We start from the raw sequence: 19,194 nt of genomic DNA on the forward strand, positions 1-19,194 counted from the left end.
TGTCGGCGAAGTCATCATCGAAGTCATCATCGTGCCATCCAAACCAAGCATCCATCCTAGCATATTCACATGTGGCCGTTACTGATCTACTAGCAAGCTGCAAAATTTATTGAGCACAAGAACTTATTCTACATTCGATTATTTTTTTCATAGTTGCTTTGGCAGCTGGTTGTGCTAAACATCAAGCATCACTGTATGAATGGCAACCATTGATTCATCCTGTAAAATTGCAAAAATTCTGGGCAACCCAAGGAAAAAAACCATCTTAGTTAACAGATAGTCACTGATAGCCTGATTCCACCTTTTCGGACTTGCTCATTCTAAAAACAAAACATCTCTAAAAATTTTTAACTGGAAATTCTCTGGATGTTAGTTTTAATTATTTTGTTTTTCAGATGAAATATGGCAGAACAATATGCAGTATTCATAGTTTCCGAATTTGTTAAAACCAACTTGGATTTAGGGAGGCAATCAAAGAGATGGTATAGAATTGAGTGCCTTGCATCCTCTTTAATCTTCAGAACAATCCAAGCTAAGAGGTTGTTGAAATGACAGTCCGCTCGCTGCCTAAAGTTAAAAAACAACATTTACATATAAATAGTGATGGTGACAAAAATTGATTTATCCGTTCCAACAAGAATCTCCTACAACTAAAAAGAACAAAGCGTGGACATTTTTTCGTGCGACATTTGTTTTGGTTCGTCCGTCTGCCCACGCCTGCGATCCCGGGCCGCCTGCAGGTGGGACCTCCTCCAAGCGTGCGATCCCGCGAGTCCCCCAACCCTCGCCCCGACATCTCTCTGCCCCCCCCCCCTCATAGTGCCCGCCCGCAGTAGGCCGCGCTGCCGCCGCACGCGCACCATCGTCGCCCACGCCCGCCCGCATCTGGGCGCGCCGCCGGCGGCCGCGTAGAGCTGGGGAACTCCCGTCTAGCCTTCTCGGTGGCTCCATGCATCGCTCCTCGACGTCCTAGCTCTCCATCTCTCTCTCGCGCGCGAGGGCATGGGGGCACGGGGGTCTCGGCGACTGCGACGGGGAGCGACGCGACCGCGAATGCGGCCTCGATCTAGCGACGGCAGCACCCCCGGGCCCGACGTTCATGACGGACGTGGAGGCCGAGGTCGAGGGACGGGAATAGCGAGCACCTCCGGCGCCGACCATCGTCTGTCTGTCGACCAGAGCACGGAGGTAGGCTGCACGGCTACACGCAGGCCAGCACCGGACCACAAATTAGTTGAGGAGAGGAACGGGGAGCTGGAAAAGGCAGAAAAGACCCGGCTTTTGACCCCAAGTCTTCGGCTGCCGGCAATGACGGCCACCTCCGAGGAGGCCATCAAGCAGTTCTCTGCGCTCATGGAGCAGCGTGAGTCCTTTGTTCTTGTGCTAGTCTTCTTTGCAAAGAACTAGGAAAAGATCCATCTTTTTTTTTCTCTGGCTCGGGTTTCTTGGCCACTGAACTGCGGAAATTTCTTTCTTGCAGTGGAGGAGCCGCTCAAGACTACATTCCAGGTGTCGATCTGCTCCACTCGCTGTTCGTCTGTTCCAGATGGATCTCTGCCGTTTTGTGACTGATTTGGTTCTGGTTGCTTTCTGAACGAAAACCCCTACAGATTTTGCGCGTGTTTCGAAGTCGAGTTTTGCTTTAGTTCTCGCATTTTTGCGGATTTAGGTGCTCCCGAGCACTTCTTCATTAAAAAAAATCTGAAGAACTGCGAGTTAGTCTGTTGTCCTGTTAGCTGCGTAGGGCTTAGATCTTTGAATTTGATTATGTCCAGAGCTCAATTTCGCTGACCTTTTACTGTCGATCCTGTTGGAATTTCCATCAAATTGAAAATTTTGCGTGCTTTAATTTCTCTTATTTCCTGCTCCCGCTACATCTTTCTGTTATTTGGTCCGGTGTACACTAAATTTGGGTCTTCGACTCATTTTGATTCTTTTCATGAGAGAAGCCCATTTTATGGCTTGAGCTCAAGAATGCTTTTTGTTAGTGCTCATTTATTTCGAGTCTTCGGCAGAGATAGAATTTTGGTCTTTTCCCCACTCGACTTTCTTGTGGATTGAAGTGATTTTGAGTTCTCAACTTGGTGCTCTACAGAGCTTCTTTTTGTTGCCGTAAAGCTTAAACTTGTTCTGTGTTAGAGTGTTTTTGCAACAATCAATTTGGTGCTTTCAGAAACACCTTTACGATTTCGAAAATGAACTTTTCCTCTTGTTTGGGTTGCATACGGAGATATTTGTTTCGATATGTCACGAGGTATATAAATGAAAGTAGTACCTCTGGTTGGGTCCTGACTACAATTTTTGGTACAAAAGTTGTGGTGTCGGTGCCGTCTACTGTTCCCAGTGCTCCATTTGGAGCCCAAATACTCCTTTTCTTCTTGTTTGACTCGCAACTAATTTCGGTCTTGGCTGCCGGCTAGGAGGCCGTCTAGACTTCCTACTTTCTAAGCATGTGTTAGCATGCTAGAAATATTTTAGGGTCAGGTACTCCCAAGATTATATAAAGTATTGATTAGGTGTGTTGCATGCTGAATTAGTCCTTTAACCCATGGGAGGACTCTGTCCAAGCTTGTAGTTGGATGGTGCACACACTGTGTGGATCTCACCTAGCACGAATCAATCGCCGAAGAAATTTCTATTGTTTGATTTGGACGTGTGCTGATGAAGGTGGACCTGGATGTTGACGTGTTCCTGAACATCTGTGGCCTGGACTGTTCCTGGTGGAGACGTTTCAATTGCAGATTAGGACTTTTATTTGGACCTTAAGTCCTTGTCATGACTCATGATTAGTGTGACAGAGAGCATGGTTGATCTCAGGACTGAGGACGTGTGTGGTTGTGCAACCACTCTGGAATCACAATATGCCCCACCAAGAAACAATGTTTTTCTTTCTTTTTTATGTCAACCTGCTGGCATCACAAGACTGTGGTGCTGCATTCTGTTAGCTTATGTATTTTTCACCACATGTCTATTGCAATTTGTCGTTTACTTTTATTATTTACTATTGATCTTGTTCTTTTCATCAGTAGACAGCATTTTTTCTTTTGACACTTGATATTATATTTTTTAAAAACAAATAATATGACCAAAAAGTGATTGGTTAGATATGTTTGCAGAATGTGCATCAAGGAAATCTGAGAGGGACTTTGGTGCGTTTTCTGACTTGGGATGTCCAGGTTTTAGCCACCCGACGTCGCCACTTGCTCGAAACTTTCTCAAATTTTTACCACAGCCTCCGCATGCGATGACAAGACACGTCGTCAAGTTTCGTCATTTTCGGACTCCGTTTCGATTTTATAAAATTTAAAAACACTTTTCACGCGCGTGGCTCGGCGTGTTCCGACACCAACACGGTCGAAATTTCACGCGAGGCCCCGCACACGGCCTCAACATGCTCCAAACATCATGAATATCATTTTCTGAATGGCCGGATTCCATTATTTCATGTACCTGCAGTTCAAATCTGGAGCTGCCGGAAAAAATCAAAGAAAGAGAAAAAATCTACGGAATATAGCAAAATAAATCAAAATGATCCCAAACTTGGAATATATCATGTACTTACTGTATCAAGGCAACACAAAAAACTGGGATCGAAAATCAAAAAAAATAAAAATTCTTTGCCGACTGCCAGGGAGGATGGCAGTTGGCAAAGCCTGCGCCTTTGCCGACTGCTGACGGAGTGGCAGTCGGCAAAGGTGACGGTGTGGATGGCGTCAACCATGGCCTGCCTTTGCCGACTGCAATTCTTTGCCAACTGCCTGGCAGTCGGCAAATCCTGCTTTGCCGACTGCAGGAAATTCCAGTTGGCAAAGGGACCTCTTTGCCGAGTGTCGAAAAAAAACAGTTGGCAAAGAAAATTGCAGTCGGCAAAGAGCCAGTTTCCTGTAGTGGCCAGAGAATGGAGTGCCCCTAGAGCTCATAAAATGGTAAGTCACCGGACCTCCTTTTGCGCGATCTACAATCTACATTCAGGTTGAGAGGTTTCCCTTGGGAATAACTGATGAGATATCTAATTGTTTGCTGCTGCTAATGGATTGCTTAAAACTGGAGAGTACCAAATGAGATTGACAGCGTGTTAGCTGTAAGTAGCTTTTTTAGTGTACAAAGTCTTTTTTTTTTCTTTTGAAAAAGAAAAGTAGATTGGATTGCCAGAATGCCAACAAATGACTTGGGATATGTTTTGTAGTGATCGCATATCTTCACTTTTCCCTGCATATTCTTTACATTGGTAGCAGTTTTTTTTTTGAAATATTGTTTCATTTGCATCATGAACTAAATGCTAATACCAATATATGCGGCCATTTTTTATGATTTAACTCATGGTATTCTTCTGACTAGCATTACAATTTGTTTTTGATACAGAAACCCATTCTGCCATCTGATTTATATAGAGCCATTCGAGACACGCTACTTGTTGGATTGACAGGGTACTCCAAGCAGGTACAGTGATCAAGAATCCCGAGCCAGAGAAAAAAAAAAGATGGATCTTTTCCTAGTTATTTGCAAAGAAGACGAGCACAAGAACAAAGGACTCACGCTGCTCCATGAGCGCAGAGAACTGCTTGATGGCCTCCTCGGAGGTGGCCGCCATTGCCGGCAATCGAAGACTTGGGGTCAAAAGCCGGGTCTTTTCTGCCTTTTCCAGCTCCCCGTTCCTCTCCTAAACTAATTTGTGGTCCGGTGCTGGCCTGCGTTTAGCCGTGGAGCCTACCTCCGTGCTCCGGTCGACAGACAGACGATGGTCGGCGCCGGAGGTGCTCGCTATTCCCGTCCCTCGGCCTCGGCCTCGGCCTCCACGTCCGTCATGAACGTCGGGGCCCTGGGGTGCTGCCGTTGCTAGATCGAGGCCGCCTTCACGGTCGCGTCGCTCCCCGTCGCAGTCGCTGAGACCCCCGTGCCCCCGTGCAGGTGCGGGCGTGCGCCCTTGCCCTCGCGCGCGCGAGAGAGATGGAGGGCGAGGACGTCTAGGAGCGACGCACGAAGCCACCGAGAAGGCTAGACGGGGTTCCCTAGCTCTACGCGGCCGCCAAGACAACTCATCCAAATCCAGAGTGGAGGAGAGAGAACTCTGGAGAGAGAGCGTGCTTGGCGCAAGTCTGGGCGCCGGTCGCTTACACAGCTACCAATGTTTGCATGCATGACCTGGGTGTGACCTCCAATGAGCAGCATGGAACCAGACCATTTTCGTCTTGACTATACAATAAAAAATTATGCTGCTATATGTTTTCTTTCTCCTGTTGTTGTACAACTTGTCTACGGATCTTGCCGGTGCACTGCTAGCTTGTTTTAGCTTATTCTCCTTCACAGAATACTATTGAATCATCCGAAACCATTTGAAATTCACTGTGCTGGGCACCATCCGAACATGGTGCTTGTCTCCAAATATCAATATCATGACTTGGCTATAAGCCTAGCTTATTGGCCTTGCTTTTAGGGCGTTCCCAACTGGGCGAAATCGCCAGTTGGTGTGTGTTTCTATTGATCGCGGAGGGAAGCGAAAAACGCACTAGCGCTGAGATATTCGCTAGTCTCGCATGAACCCCAAAGAAACACCCTCTCTCAGCTCTGATCTTTGCATACCTACCCTCCCAGCTTTATTCTTTTGTTTATTGATTTCAGCCTTCAGCTCAGCTAGCGCTTTGATCCCACCGCTGAGGATGCCCTTAGCGCGTTAGGCATGCATGTGAATGGTGACCATAAGAAGACCTCGGTCGGAGGTAAGGAACTGCTGCCTGGTCGTCCTAATTAATTAACCTAGACATCCTCACACCCTCTACCCGTGATGCGTCCCTCCATATAACAAGCCACATGTCTTTCGCGCTAGCCAAGAGGCCATTCAATTTATTATACTCCCCTTGGTCCCTAAATAAATCGATTTCTTGACTGGGTGACTCAATTATGCAGTGTGTAACTACGGTCACAAACCGAGTTAAAGTAAATGGAATATTAGCATATCCCTTTGGTCCTGAACAGGGTTGCAGCGAGGGGACCCTTTATTACTGTGCTTGTTTTTTATCTGCACGGAAGGATTCATGGCCTTGATACACAAAGCAGAGTAGGAGGGCAAGATAGGAGAAATAAAGGTCTGTCACAGAGTTCCAAGCTTCTTTTAGCTCTTGTTTTGCCGATGACTCATTTATTTTGATTCATGCAATTAGGGAGGATGCTATGCATCTGCAAGGTATACTAGACCTCTATGAAGAGTGCTCTGGACATGTCATCCATAAAGAAAAGTCTGTCGTGATATTCAGCAGAAACGCCGAGAGCAAACCATTAATGACAAGTATTTGGGTTTACCCGTACATGTTGAGCAATCGAGAACAAAAACCTTTGAATATTGATGTTAGTCACGAGAAGCGCACTACTTAGCCTAAACAAAACAACAAGCTTTACCTGCAGACCCGACAGTTTTATTTGCTGGGCATGGCACCTGCGGTGATTCCTTCCGAGAAAACACCGCGCAAATACTAATGTAGTAGGGCATAAGGGCATGCGTGTGTGAATGGCGTGACCACAGATAGACATACAATTAAGGCACTGGCCTAGCGTCCGCCCAAAAGCAACCAGCCACGTCTCTCCAACGTAGTCGACACCCTGTCAGTCTGACTGCATGCCTCCGAAAGACCAGTGACCTGAAACACTATGAGCATGTTTGTTATGCAAAAGCAAGTCCTCTTTGTTTGGCAACAGCTTCCTCCTCCAACCTAGCTCCCCCCACCGGCTACCCCTCCCAGTCCCACAGGCCGGAGGCGAGAGCAGCAGTGCAGACAGGCGCTCAACGCTCCGAATGACACTTATCTCATATCATAAATATTAGTATATGTTTTAAAAAAGTTGGTCAAAATAGATCAGAGATGAATTGACTCAGCAATGTAGCTAGAATGTATTCTTTTTTCTAGGACCCAGGGAGTGTATATAGCTTATCTAAATAGTAGTCTAGATTATTGTGTAGATAATAGCAATGCAATCATCTAGATTATTAGTTATTATTGTTATAATCACATAAGTTGATTTTGCCTCTAGCTATTTTAGATTATAGACAACCAATACCGACAACAAATAATCTAACCATCTATGTTTCAAGGATCCAAACACCCTAGCTATTTACTACACTACTACATATCTTCAAATCACTGCCGGTTCAAAAAACCCATTCGCTGCCGGATTTTGAACCGGCATAACCAAACCGATAGTGATGGGGGTACACATCACTGCCGGTTCTAAAAAACCAACACTGATTTGGTTTCTAGAAAATCTAAAAAATAGGTTGAAAATAAAAAAAATTAATACCGGGAGAGACTCCACTGGACAGCCACACCGTCGTGCGTCACAAGTCACACGGTTTTTCGAGCGAAAAACAAGCGCTTCGCGTCCATTTGGGACATTTGTTCTCCTCATTTTATGTCACTCTGGTTTTCAAATGAATATTTGGGATCTAAAATGATTCAAATGAAAAAGTTGTCAACTGCAAAGTTTTATAACTTTTTTAGATTTACAACTTTGGTTTTGATCATTTCTTCATCCGAGGTCATTTAAAGAATTTAAATTTCAAATGTGGGAAAATTCAACCGTAATTTTCCTTAGATAGATTATTTCAAATGAAAAAGTTGTCAACTACAAAGTTGCATAACTTTTCAAAGTCTACAACTTTTGTTTTTGGTGTTTCTCCATCCGAGGTCATTTGAAAAGTTCAAATTTTAAATTTGAGAAATCAAACGTAATTTTCATTAGATAGATGATTTCAAATGAAAATGTTGTCAACTACAAAGTTGCATAACTTTTATAGGTCTACAACTTTTGTTTTGGACGCTTCTCCATCCGAGGTCTTAAATATCACTACACACTCGCTTATGACTATGGAACATTTGGCTTTAGTTGGTGTTAACTTCTATGAAATCTTGCGTGTCAAAGAGAGACATCGTAACGACTTCAAACAAAAAAGTTGTGAACTACAAAGTTGCATAACTTTTTGAGATCTACAACTTTCATTTTGGACGCTTCTCCATCTGCACACTTACTTATGACTATGGAGCATATAAACTCCTTTGGTATTAACTGTACAAAATCTTGTGGTGTATATTAGGACATCCAAATGATCTTAAATCAAAGAAGTTTTAACTATAAAGTTGTATACTCATCGAGTACTACAACGTTGATATAAAGTTCATCTTCATCGGACATCATATGAGAAAGTTATGAAGTTTTTTACTAGCATATCGGTTCAAGCCACGAACCGGTTGTGATAGTACCTGTGTCGATTTTAGCCGAAGACTGATAGTGATGACCCAATATCACTGTCGTTTCTGACAGTGATATGAGCCGACAACGAAGACCCGAATATCAGTGTCGGTTAGTCCTATCACTGCCGGCTTCTTAAAAACTGGCAGTGATGAAGCCGACAGTGAATGTCAAATTTGTAGTAGTGTTAGGCATTATCCAACTTTTTACAATCTATATATAGCAATAAGCCAGATTTTTATAATATGTATATATGATCCAGACATGCTCTTTTATGTACTTCTTATGGCAAATCACATTTGACGATATGTTTCCCACGTTGTAGTCAATGGAAAATGTTAGCAAATGTTTAATAATTAATTTCATTATCTTAGTTTCATTCTGCTTCCTCATCTTGGATATGTTGTTCGTACGCTGCCTCTGCGGCCAAGCGTCGTCGGTCAACTTCTTGACAAGCCGCTTGGTACTGTTCCCACTCTTCCTTGCGGTGTTGGGTATGGTTGCGGCGGATTTGTCGAGCTTTATTCTTCTTTTCCCTAGCCACTCTCTGCTCATCTGTTTCTCCGTTAGGTGGGGCTATGTCCGGGGAGATGTCAGACAAAGCCTCTTCCCCATCTTGGATGTCGGGAGGGGTAGGCATAGGGATCTGGGGTGTTTGCCCAGCCATGAAAACTTCTCTGGAGTGCCTCGTAGCCGAGTGTGTTCTAGATTCTGTAGTCGTTGCAGTGCTGCAAATCTCTGTAGAGTCACGATCGTTGCTGTCCGTTGGTAGGGTATTGCCGTCTTGGTAAGGCAAGAGTTCCACCATGCCAACTAAATGAGATGGATCTGTTAGAGAGATGCTAGGTCAAGCACCTGGCCAATGGACGATGCCACCTTCGGGCATGATGGATAGGACTAATCCTTTATGGGCACCCGTGAGGGGGATCTCCTGCTCATACTGCATGAGGTAGCTGATTGAATCTTGATAGATCGAGGATAAATTGTTGAGTCCGAGTGGAAAGCGAACTGGGTCTTCGAGTTGGACTCCAGACAGGGCTCCTAACTCGGACTGAGGTGTCGTGTCCGGGTGGGAGTCGTGATTACTGGTGACCTCCTGAATCTGAGTTGAGTTGGAAATTGAGAGGTGTGAAAACTTCTCAGCGAGTTGATCCATCATGATCGACGAGGCATCTGGTGAAGCCTGAGGCGCCGGGATCTGGATGAGATGGCTTTGGAGCTCACCGTGGTTGTCCGCCTCGCAGATCCAGGAGCCGAAGATGAAGGTGGTTCCTGCCGAGAAAACCATGTTGTTGAGGTCCGCCGAGCTCTCGACTGCGAAGTTGCCGAAAGCCCCTACCTAGCGCGCCAGCTGTCGGTGTTTGCTGACCGGCAACCAGTCACGGGGGTACCTAGGACGGTGTTCGGAGGGCTTCGACGTATGCAGAACCCGACAGTAAACACAAAGAGACGAATGATTTATACTGGTTTGGGCCCCTCTTGTCGAGTAATAGCCATTACGTCCAGTTGGTGTGTAGCCTTTTACGTTGGATTGATTGTATGATTGTTAGGGTTACAAGGGGCGCACCGTACCTCTCTTTATATAGGAGAGAGGGTAAGGACACGTATCTAATTCTAGCCAGTTACATGAGAAGAGTCCTAGTCCTATTATAGAATCTAGCTTTCATAGTAAGCCGACTAAGTCAATCTGGAATAGCTTGAAGTCCACGCCACCTTGTCTTGTGTCCTTCAACAGATTGTGGCCCGGCCCAGGGCCCATCCAGGTAGTACCCCTGTAGGGAACCCCTAGGACCCTGGTCCGTCGTCACCCTCTTCATGGACTCAGCCCCTCCCCTCAAACTATGCAACCAAAGATTAGCTGACCCAGTAAAGTGTATAACAGCAATTTTAACCCATCTATAGCTGTCAATTGAGTAAACATCAAAATAGGACTCAGCTTTCTTAACCCACAATCTAGGATTAGACCCATCAAAGGAAGGGAAAGGATAATTTGGTAGAGCACTAGGTGGTAGGTGATGGTAGGCATGAATTCTCGGATCACAGCATGCAGAATCATCATCAACGTAAATACGTGCAAACCTGTGATGAGTATTCGCACCTGTGACCGAAGGTGGATCTAGGATGGTCCACCCCAAATCTAGCGCTCCGGTGGTGGGGTTCATGACGGTGGCCAATTGGCCCAAATGGTGCCTCGGACGAGGATGGCCCCAGATGAGCGGAGCCCGCCGCCTTGTCAGCCGACGCCGATTTGGGGTTAGAGTCGGGTCAGGGTGCAGGTGCGGCAATTGGATCTCGTCTTCGGTCACTACTTGCTTCGATTTGCCACCGAAGAAGTGCTCCATGCACTCCCCCAAGTAATTCACCGTGTGCTCGATATCAGCAACGCGATGATTCACCTTCGTCTTCCATGCCTCGAAGTCGGCCTTCGCCAGCTTCATCTCCTCCATTGAGTGCTTGAGTTCGGTGATCCCCTTGGAATTCTCACTAAGCAGAGAGAGGATCTGCCCGAATTGCTCCTCTAGGGTCGCCATCGACATCTGCCTATGGGTGCAGTACAAGTGATGCACCAGGATTGCAGCGCTCCGATACCAGTTTGTCACCGAAATCGATTGACAGTGGTAGTGGAGATGTATCTTAGAACAATATCGGTCGTCGGCAACGAGCCAGACGCCGCCGTCGCCTAGGCCGTCGACCGGGTTCTCTGTTACAAGATCAAACTCGACTTCGCTTTGTTCTCACTCTCTCCCTTTTACAGGATGCAGCGCACCCGCCTATTACATGGGCCAGCTCCTACTCGGCCCACTCCGGCCCAACGTAGCGCATATTTCGTTTAGTTGTTCGTTTACTCATCACGCCTCCCTTTCAATGTCTTCTTCTTCAGGAGTGTGATCCCCAGCACCGGTGACACAGTAGCAGTGGGAGGGCCCAAAGCCGAAGGGGTACGGCACGCTCATGTTGTCGCAGGTGGTGTTGCAGCCAGGCAGCCCGATCGGTGCCCGTGCTGGCGGCGTGGCAGCTGCTGCTGCTGCCGAGAGCTGCAACACCATCATCGCCATTGCCATCAGGACCATCGCCGCAGCAGGTATTAGCACAGCTGCAATGATCGGCGCCATTATGGAAATATGGACAACATGTACTGCCTACTATTTAGGTCGATTTTTTACGGCGGCCGCAAGCCACGCGCACCTGATGATGAGCTGCTGCTGGCTGTACCTACCTAGCGACGCAATCTATTTAATGCTGTTGTGCTGCCATTGTGCTACAATACAATAGAGGCCTTGTTTAGTTCAAAAACTTTTTTCAAAAAGTGCTACAATATCCATCACATCGAATCTTGCAATACGTGCATGGAGCATTAAATGTAGATGAAAAAAAACTAATTGCACAGTTTTGTTGGAAATCGCGAGACGAACGTTTTGAGCCTAATTAGTCCATGATTGAATACTAATTGCCAAATAAAAACGAAAGTGCTACAGTAGCCAAATTCCCAAATTTCGTCCAACTAAACAAGGCTAGAGATCTTTGCTTTGCGAGCACAGGGCCGGAGGACCTAGCTATATACGTACATATGGACTCGATCGATACCTACGGGCTCCGGCCTACGTGGGTACGTTCCAGGAAATGGGCGAACGTGTTCCCATCGATCGATGACAGATCTGTCACCACTCACCAACCACTCGCGTGCAAGCACGAGGCTGCCTCTGTCCTGCGCTTAGCTTATTTAGACCTTGTTTAATTCTCACCTAAAACTTTATACTCTATCCCATCGAATATTTGGTCACATGCATGGAATATTAAATATAGACTAAAAACATAATTAATTACATAGATTACGACTACTTTGCGAGACAAATCTTTTAAGCCTAATTAGTCCATGATTTGACAATAAAATGCTACAGTAACATATGAGCTAATGACGGGTTAATTAGGCTTAATAATTTTGTCTCGTGGTTTACTGACGGATTCTGTAATTTATTTTTTTATTAGTATCCGAACACCCTATGCAACACTTCTATGTAACATCCGATGTTACACCCCAAAACTTTACACCCTAGATCTAAATAAGGCCTGTCCTGACTGGACTGAGATTCGGTAACGTTGCTCTTGCAAGTCACAACGTAACTTTCTGGTATGTATCCGACGTCGAAGCAACATCCGACGGCTCAAAGAAACTTGCCTCACATTTTCACGCTGAGGCCCCTACGATGAGCCGCTGCAGCTGCCGCCCGCTGCCCTCCCACACCTCGTGTCTCCATTGCCCAAGTCCTACACCGCACGCCGCGCCGTGACGCTGCAGCCGTCCGGCACCGCGCGCTGCGTTGTTGCAGCCCTCCTACGCCGCGCCACCACCGCCATCCTGTGCCGGAAGAGCGATACTAGACCACGCGCCGGAGTTGACAGTCGTGACTGCGACAGCCACGCCGGCAGGCCTAGAGGCTGACCTCATGCTCTTCCTACTGTTCACCATCGTAATGAACCAAACCAGCTCATCAGTGGTCGTCCGGGCCTCCTCCTTGCTGCGTCCCATTGGCGGCGTGCGAGCGGGATGTCTATGGCCAGCGCGGCAAGTGTGCACGACTGGCGTGGTGAGCTCGTGGCCAGCGCGTGGGGTGGCGTGGCGAGTGGCCGGCCGGCATGTGGGCACAAGGCACGGCGAGCGAGCGGCCAGCGCGTGGGGTGGCATGGCAAGTGGCTGGCCGGCGTGTGGGCACAGGGCATGACGAGTTGGCAGCCATCGCAGGCACGACATGCGGCGAGCGCGTGAGACCGTTGTGGATAACTGCACAGTGAGCGGCGGCCGTCGCAGACATGAGATGCGGCGAGCGCGCCGCCATCGCGGAGGGAGGCGCGGCGAACCTGCGCGGCTGGCGTGGCGAGCTCGCGGCCAACACTGTGTGCGTGCACGGCCAGCGCGGAGGGTGGCGTGGTGAGCGGGCGGCCGGCGTGGGCACACGGCTTGGCGAGCGGACGGCCGCGGCTGGAGCGAAGGTCGGCACAGTGAGTGGGGCGGCCGGCGCCATGACGATGGGTCTCCTTCGAAGAGGCGCACTACAGGAGAGGACACGAGGTAGGGGTTGGAACGGCGGCCCCAGCGCTGAACGGCAGAACGGGGAGGTTGCGCCCGCGCCACCGGCACTCCGGCGACAATCACGGCAGCGCATGTGGACCAAGCCTACCCGTTGAATGCTGACTCGGGTCTTGGGTCAGCAGGCGCGGCTGCGCCCGGGACGGCTGATGCTGCAGACTACAGTTCACGGCCAGCAGATGAGGCGCTCCCTGCACCTGGACAGCGGCCGTCGAACTAGCTCCTCCGTGGTCGTCCGGCCATGACGCGTCCCATTGGCGGCGTGTGACACAGGAGGTCTGCGGCGGTGAGGCGCGTCGTAGGAGAGCTGGCGGCGTGAACGCGTGAAACGCGTGGACGAACGACGGCGCGGTCGAGTTTCTCCAACATCTCACCGGAGCTGTGGAGCATGACGAGGGCAATGCGGTGACCTTCAGCGCCAAGCGACGTGGAGGAGAACGACCGGGGCGATGCAGTGGAGCTTCGCAGCTAAGTGCCGAGGCCACGCACTGGCCGGACAGCCAACAGCGCGAGCTAGACAGCAGCGAGGCGCGAGACAACGCGTATGCAGCTGCTCCGGCTGCCTTCCTCAGTTCCTCACGCGACGCTATTTTTGCCTTGAATGGCTAAGAGGCCTTGGATCGACATTGAACGCACAGCATGAAGCGAACGTTACGGCGTGACTTTATGAAGCAAAGTCACTGAATCCTTATCCGTCCTGACTAATGGATTGGCAGCAGGCGCATCGACCATGGTAGGCACCAATTTCACGCTGACCCAAACTGCGGTGATTACTTCCCGGATAAAAACAAAACAAGGTACAGTCAAGAACATTAGCGCGTTAGGTATGCATGTGAATGGTGACCACGAGAAGACCTCGGTCGTCGGAGGCTGCCTGATAGTCCTAATTAATTAACCTAGACATCTCACACCCTTTACCCATGATATATAGTACTTCTCTCCATATAACAAGGCACGTGTCTTTCAATAGCCAAGACACTACTGAAAAGCTGAAAATCCCTGACGGTGCGATTACCCTCAGGAAAATTGAAAAAAACCATCAGGAAAATGTAAATCTAATTTCCCTGATGGTACACTACCAGGGAATAACCGTCAGGGCTAGCTCAACAGGGAAATTAAAAAAATGTCTGATGGTGGACCGCTAGGGAAATTCATTTTACTTTGCCTGACGGTGAAGAACTGACAGGACAATTACAAAACCGTCAGGGAAAATATATTTTGTCTGTCGGTTAAAACCGTCAAAAAAACGTAGACAACCGACAGGGAAAATAATTTCTTTGACGATGTAAAACCGACAAGGCATATGGACACTTACCCTGGCGGTTGTCAAACTGTCAAAAATTATATTTTCCCTAGAGGTGTTTGTTTTTTCCTATCGACTTCTAACCATCAGGGAATCGTATTTTTCCTGTCGGTGATAATTTTTCCTGTCGATGATAATTTTTCCTGTCGGGCTACGGGCTGAGCAACGTGGGCACGTGGATGAGGATAAGGCGTGGGGAGCGAGTGGAGGAGCGTGAGCCACGTCCAGAGGTGAAAAAGCACGTCGGACGCCAGACATATAGCATTACCGCCGGGTGGCTAGGTTGCAGTAGGCTCCACTTCTGCTCGATTTCACGGTCACGCACAGAGCCTGCCGCGACACGGCCAAAATTGGAATAACTGCACACAAATTATATTGGGAAGAATTATGCATTTGGCACCGAAACAAATCAGTCTTCCATATTTGGCACTAAAAAAATTGAACTTTCTTATTTGGCACCAAGTTAAAATTTTCTTCCCTAGATAGCACTGTTGTCCATTTGGGCTAGTAACGGCGTCAAGTGGCTTATAAAATAACATGAATGCCCTTCTTTGTAGCAGAAATACATGATGCCAAATAGGAAAATAATAGATTGACAGGTTGTCAAATAAGAAAATTATAAATATCACAAATATATTATAAACTAAAATATGGGATTTTGACAATCGAAGTCTGCAAATAAATAAATAATAAATTCCAAATTCTAAGGCAAGAGCAGGTCTCGCTGGGTTAGGCTTAGCATGGGAGGGATTTGCCCTATCTAGTTAGCTTGATCAGAAATTGTTTGATGCAGTTTAGCAGCTCGCTCATCTTAGTTTGGTGAGTCCTATATTCTTGTCAGATCATCGCAAGACATGAAGACAACAACAAACAGATATTTCTCCACAAATGCTTAGAATAGTACAGGTTTGAGCATCTGGTGTCACAGCTAGCCAATCATCTAGAGTTCTCCACAATTGAACATCAGAAGTATACAATTTCTCGCTCAATCACCGAAACTACGAATTACTCCCTCTGTACCTAAATGTTTGTTGTCACGATTTGCGTGCTGATAACTTTGACTCGATTTATAGAAAATACATATAATATTTCTATCTCCAAATATATTTATTAAAAAACTAAATTTAAATATCTATCCAATGATACTAATTATGTATCATAACTATTAATATTTTTCGATATATTTAGTCAAAGTTGTTTTTCGGGAAGCGAAAACGATGAACATTTAGGGACGGAGGGAGTATTCAATAAAGGACTTCGCTGGGGGCACCGCTTGTCTTCCCAAGCTTTTGGATATGTAGCCGGGGTTAGCACAAAAAAAGCATTGCAAATCTCAGAAATAACAAGTGCAAGAAAACTCTAACCCTTTCCAGATCCAAGAACATGCCCCACAATCCTCCTAATTTGGCCTGGGGAGGCTGCCCTATGGCCTATGTGCTGAGAGCCGCCGCTGCGCCGCCTCTGCCACGCTGCTGGCTGGCCGGAGGGACCACGCCGCCTCCCCCACGCCGCGGGCTGGCCGGAGCGTCGGCCCCGCCACCGCGACCGCGCCACGGCTTGGCTCCGCCGGGTGAGGTCGCCTCGCCAGAGGGCACGCGCAACTGGTGCTGGGCGCCGTCGGCCGCAACATCCTCTGCTCCATCATCCTCTGCTCCTCCTTCCATCAATCTAGGGTTTGGTGTGTTTTTTCGGGGAAGAAGGTCATGAACTCACGGGAGACAGGAGCGCTCGGCCGCTCGGGAAGTCCAGGGAGAAATTAGATGCGTGAGTAACAGAGGGTATGTTGGTCATACTTAGAAAAATCTGACACGGTCAAAATAGTCAACTAACAGATGAATGGATGAAATGGACGGTAGTGCCATATAGGGAAGGAAATTTTAATTTGGTACCAGATAAGAAAGTTCAAATTTTTAAGTGCCAAATACGAAAGACTGATATGTTTCAGTGCCAAATACATAATTCTCTCGTTATATTGTTTTACACGTGAGGATGACCTGCATGTGGGTTTTTCTACGCTTCCAATCCCTCTACGGATTTAGAGTATTAGGGGTCCTTTTTGTGAGCTATAATTCATGGTCGTGGCATGGGCTGTGGATAATATATGGAACAAATTATTTTGTTTTACGACTCGTGCTGTAGAGTTGATAGTTGTTTGCGTGAGATGTCATACACTAATAATGTGTAAAACAATGTGTTGTAACACTTAAGTACCAGTATTCACTAAAGTGATGTGAATTTGTGGTGAGTTATGTTTGCCCCCTTACGACTCATCTTGGATGAAGGTTGAATAGATGTGGTGCTAGGAATGGTAGTACTCTGCACGACTGGGCAGGTAAAGCCGTAAAGGTTAGGCACTTAGGCTAGTACGGTCAATAGATGACAGCTTGGCTTTAACGTTCCATCCGGCCAAGGAGCGGTCCTGTCAGTTAAAGTGTGTTATCCAAATTTAATTCCATGCGACCAGGTCAGATTATTTTTTGGATTAGTGGGATCGCGTTTGTCAAATCGGGACATCCGTTAAGATACATAGGACAGCAGAGCTGATTCAGTCAGATAAGTCTGATGGTAGTCATCTTGCTTGCCCACTCGTCTCGGAGGCAGATAGGGCTTGTTTGGATCGAGCCCTCGCAGGCAGATGCCTGCCAGGCAGCTCATCCTGTCTCCAGACGTGGGAAATCGAACGCCTGGGATTGACGCGGGCTCCAGGTATGTTTGGCCAGTCTGAAACCAAACACGCCCTAAAGCGCGACGGGTCGCGCGGTAGGTGAGCGCGCGACCTGCCCGTGCGAGACACCATCATGCATTCGGACCCACTGTATGCGCTCCACGGGAGTCCCTCCCCTCCACTGCATGCAATTATAGCTATCCGAGTGATGTCATCGTGACATATAGCCTATTAAAAAAAACAAAACATTATTTTAAATTGCTATAACTCTTGCACGGTTTATGTATTTTCAATTCTGATTGTACCGGTGTGTTTTACGTGGCGAGACGAACAAAAATAGACTCAACTTGCATATGTTTTGGAGAATTTTATTCTAATAGCAATTTATATGTAAATATGTGCTAGGAGATTTATTAAGGAGTTGCTACCATGTAATAATAAAGTTGCTATTGCAAAAATATACTAAACTTGTTACATAGCATGCACATCGATTGTTTTATGAAATAACAAAAATTGTTACATAGTAGTGCATAAATTGCTAACTGGGCAGGGATTATTAAGCAACCCAATGTAGGAGCCGAGAAACATGACCAGCTATCAACTCAAGGGTATTTATTAAAAGATTATCGGCCCAAAACAAGGGAATGCTTTTCTTTTTTGGCAACTTAAATGTGCATTGGCTACCATTTTGTGACAACTTATACATTGTAGGTGTGACAACTAATATGCAGGATTGAGGAAGACATTTGAATCTAAAAGGATGACTCAAAACTGAAATTAAATAATATTAAAAAAACATGACTGAAAACTGAAACTAAAGAAACATTAAAAAAAGAAAAAAAAAGACTGAAAACTGAAAATAAAAAATCATAAAAAAAACTTGTAACTCATTTAACTAAAACTAAAAGAAACAAAGAAAATAACCAAACAAGAGAATGCTTTTCTTTTGTGACAACTTACGTGTGCAATGGCTACCATTTTGTGACAACTTATACATTGTAGGCAGGCCAGGCATTCGGGTAACCCGAACTTTTCGAGTCGGGTAGTTCGGGTAATGAGAAATTCGGGCAATAGAATTTGGTACCCGAAACTTGCCCCGAAAAACACTACCCGATTTTTCGGGTACCCAATATTTCGGGTTCGGGTTTGGGGAATACCCGGTCTACTCGAAATTCACAAAAACCATCAAACTGTGTAGAATTTCAGCAGCAATCCTAATAAGTAAATGCAGTTTTGTATCCAGCATTTCAGAGAGAAAAATGCGTACGGGAAAATTTAATTAGCTAGCAAATACCAAAGTACCAACTACCAAACAGCATGTTCCACAATCACAAGAGACAAGAGTGGAAGACCAGGTGCGTGCACCTCCTAGTCTCCTCGTCACTCGATTTGCTGGTGCAGCGGTGCCAGCGCTTGGGACCAGTGAGTGCGTCGCCTAGCTCCGTGGGCTCCTGGGGAGGTCTCGAGGAGGAGTTGAGGGCTGGACGCCTCGACTTCGACTGCTCGGCTCGAGGCAGAGCCGCACCGCCGCCATGCCGCGGTAGCCGCTAGGTTTCCCGTTCGTCACCGTCACCGCTAGGTTTGTGTTTCTCGGTCTCGGGGAGATAGGGACTCGTGGGGTGGGGAATTGTCTGGGGCTGGGTCGCTGGGACGCTGCCGTGATGGGCTCTTCTCTCCTGTTGCCTGTTGGGCCGACTAGTACGGTTGGGGGTTCTGTGTTCGCATTCATGTACAAATCGGGTATTTGGGTAATTCGGGTACCACAACTTATTACCCGAATTACCCAAATTAAATTCGGGTATCTCAAGTTGCTATCCGGATTTGTAGTCGGGTAAATCGGGTTCGGGTAATGGGTATCGGGTATTTTGCCCGGGGCTAATTATAGGTGAGCCGACTAATATG

At 47.0% G+C, this 19,194-nt stretch overlaps 1 long non-coding RNA gene across 1 annotated transcript; it reads left to right on the forward strand.

Annotated features, from left to right (window-relative positions):
• The first annotated feature begins 1,077 nt into the window (after positions 1–1,077).
• On the forward strand, positions 1,078–3,162 carry LOC136490027 (uncharacterized). Its single transcript, XR_010767481.1, has 3 exons — positions 1,078–1,363; positions 1,481–1,509; positions 3,117–3,162. It is a non-coding gene; the product is annotated as an uncharacterized lncRNA (long non-coding RNA).
• Positions 3,163–19,194: the final 16,032 nt, after the last annotated feature.

Source organism: Miscanthus floridulus, chromosome 10, assembly GCF_019320115.1.
Source record: "Miscanthus floridulus cultivar M001 chromosome 10, ASM1932011v1, whole genome shotgun sequence".
Lineage (NCBI taxonomy): Eukaryota > Viridiplantae > Streptophyta > Magnoliopsida > Poales > Poaceae > Miscanthus > Miscanthus floridulus.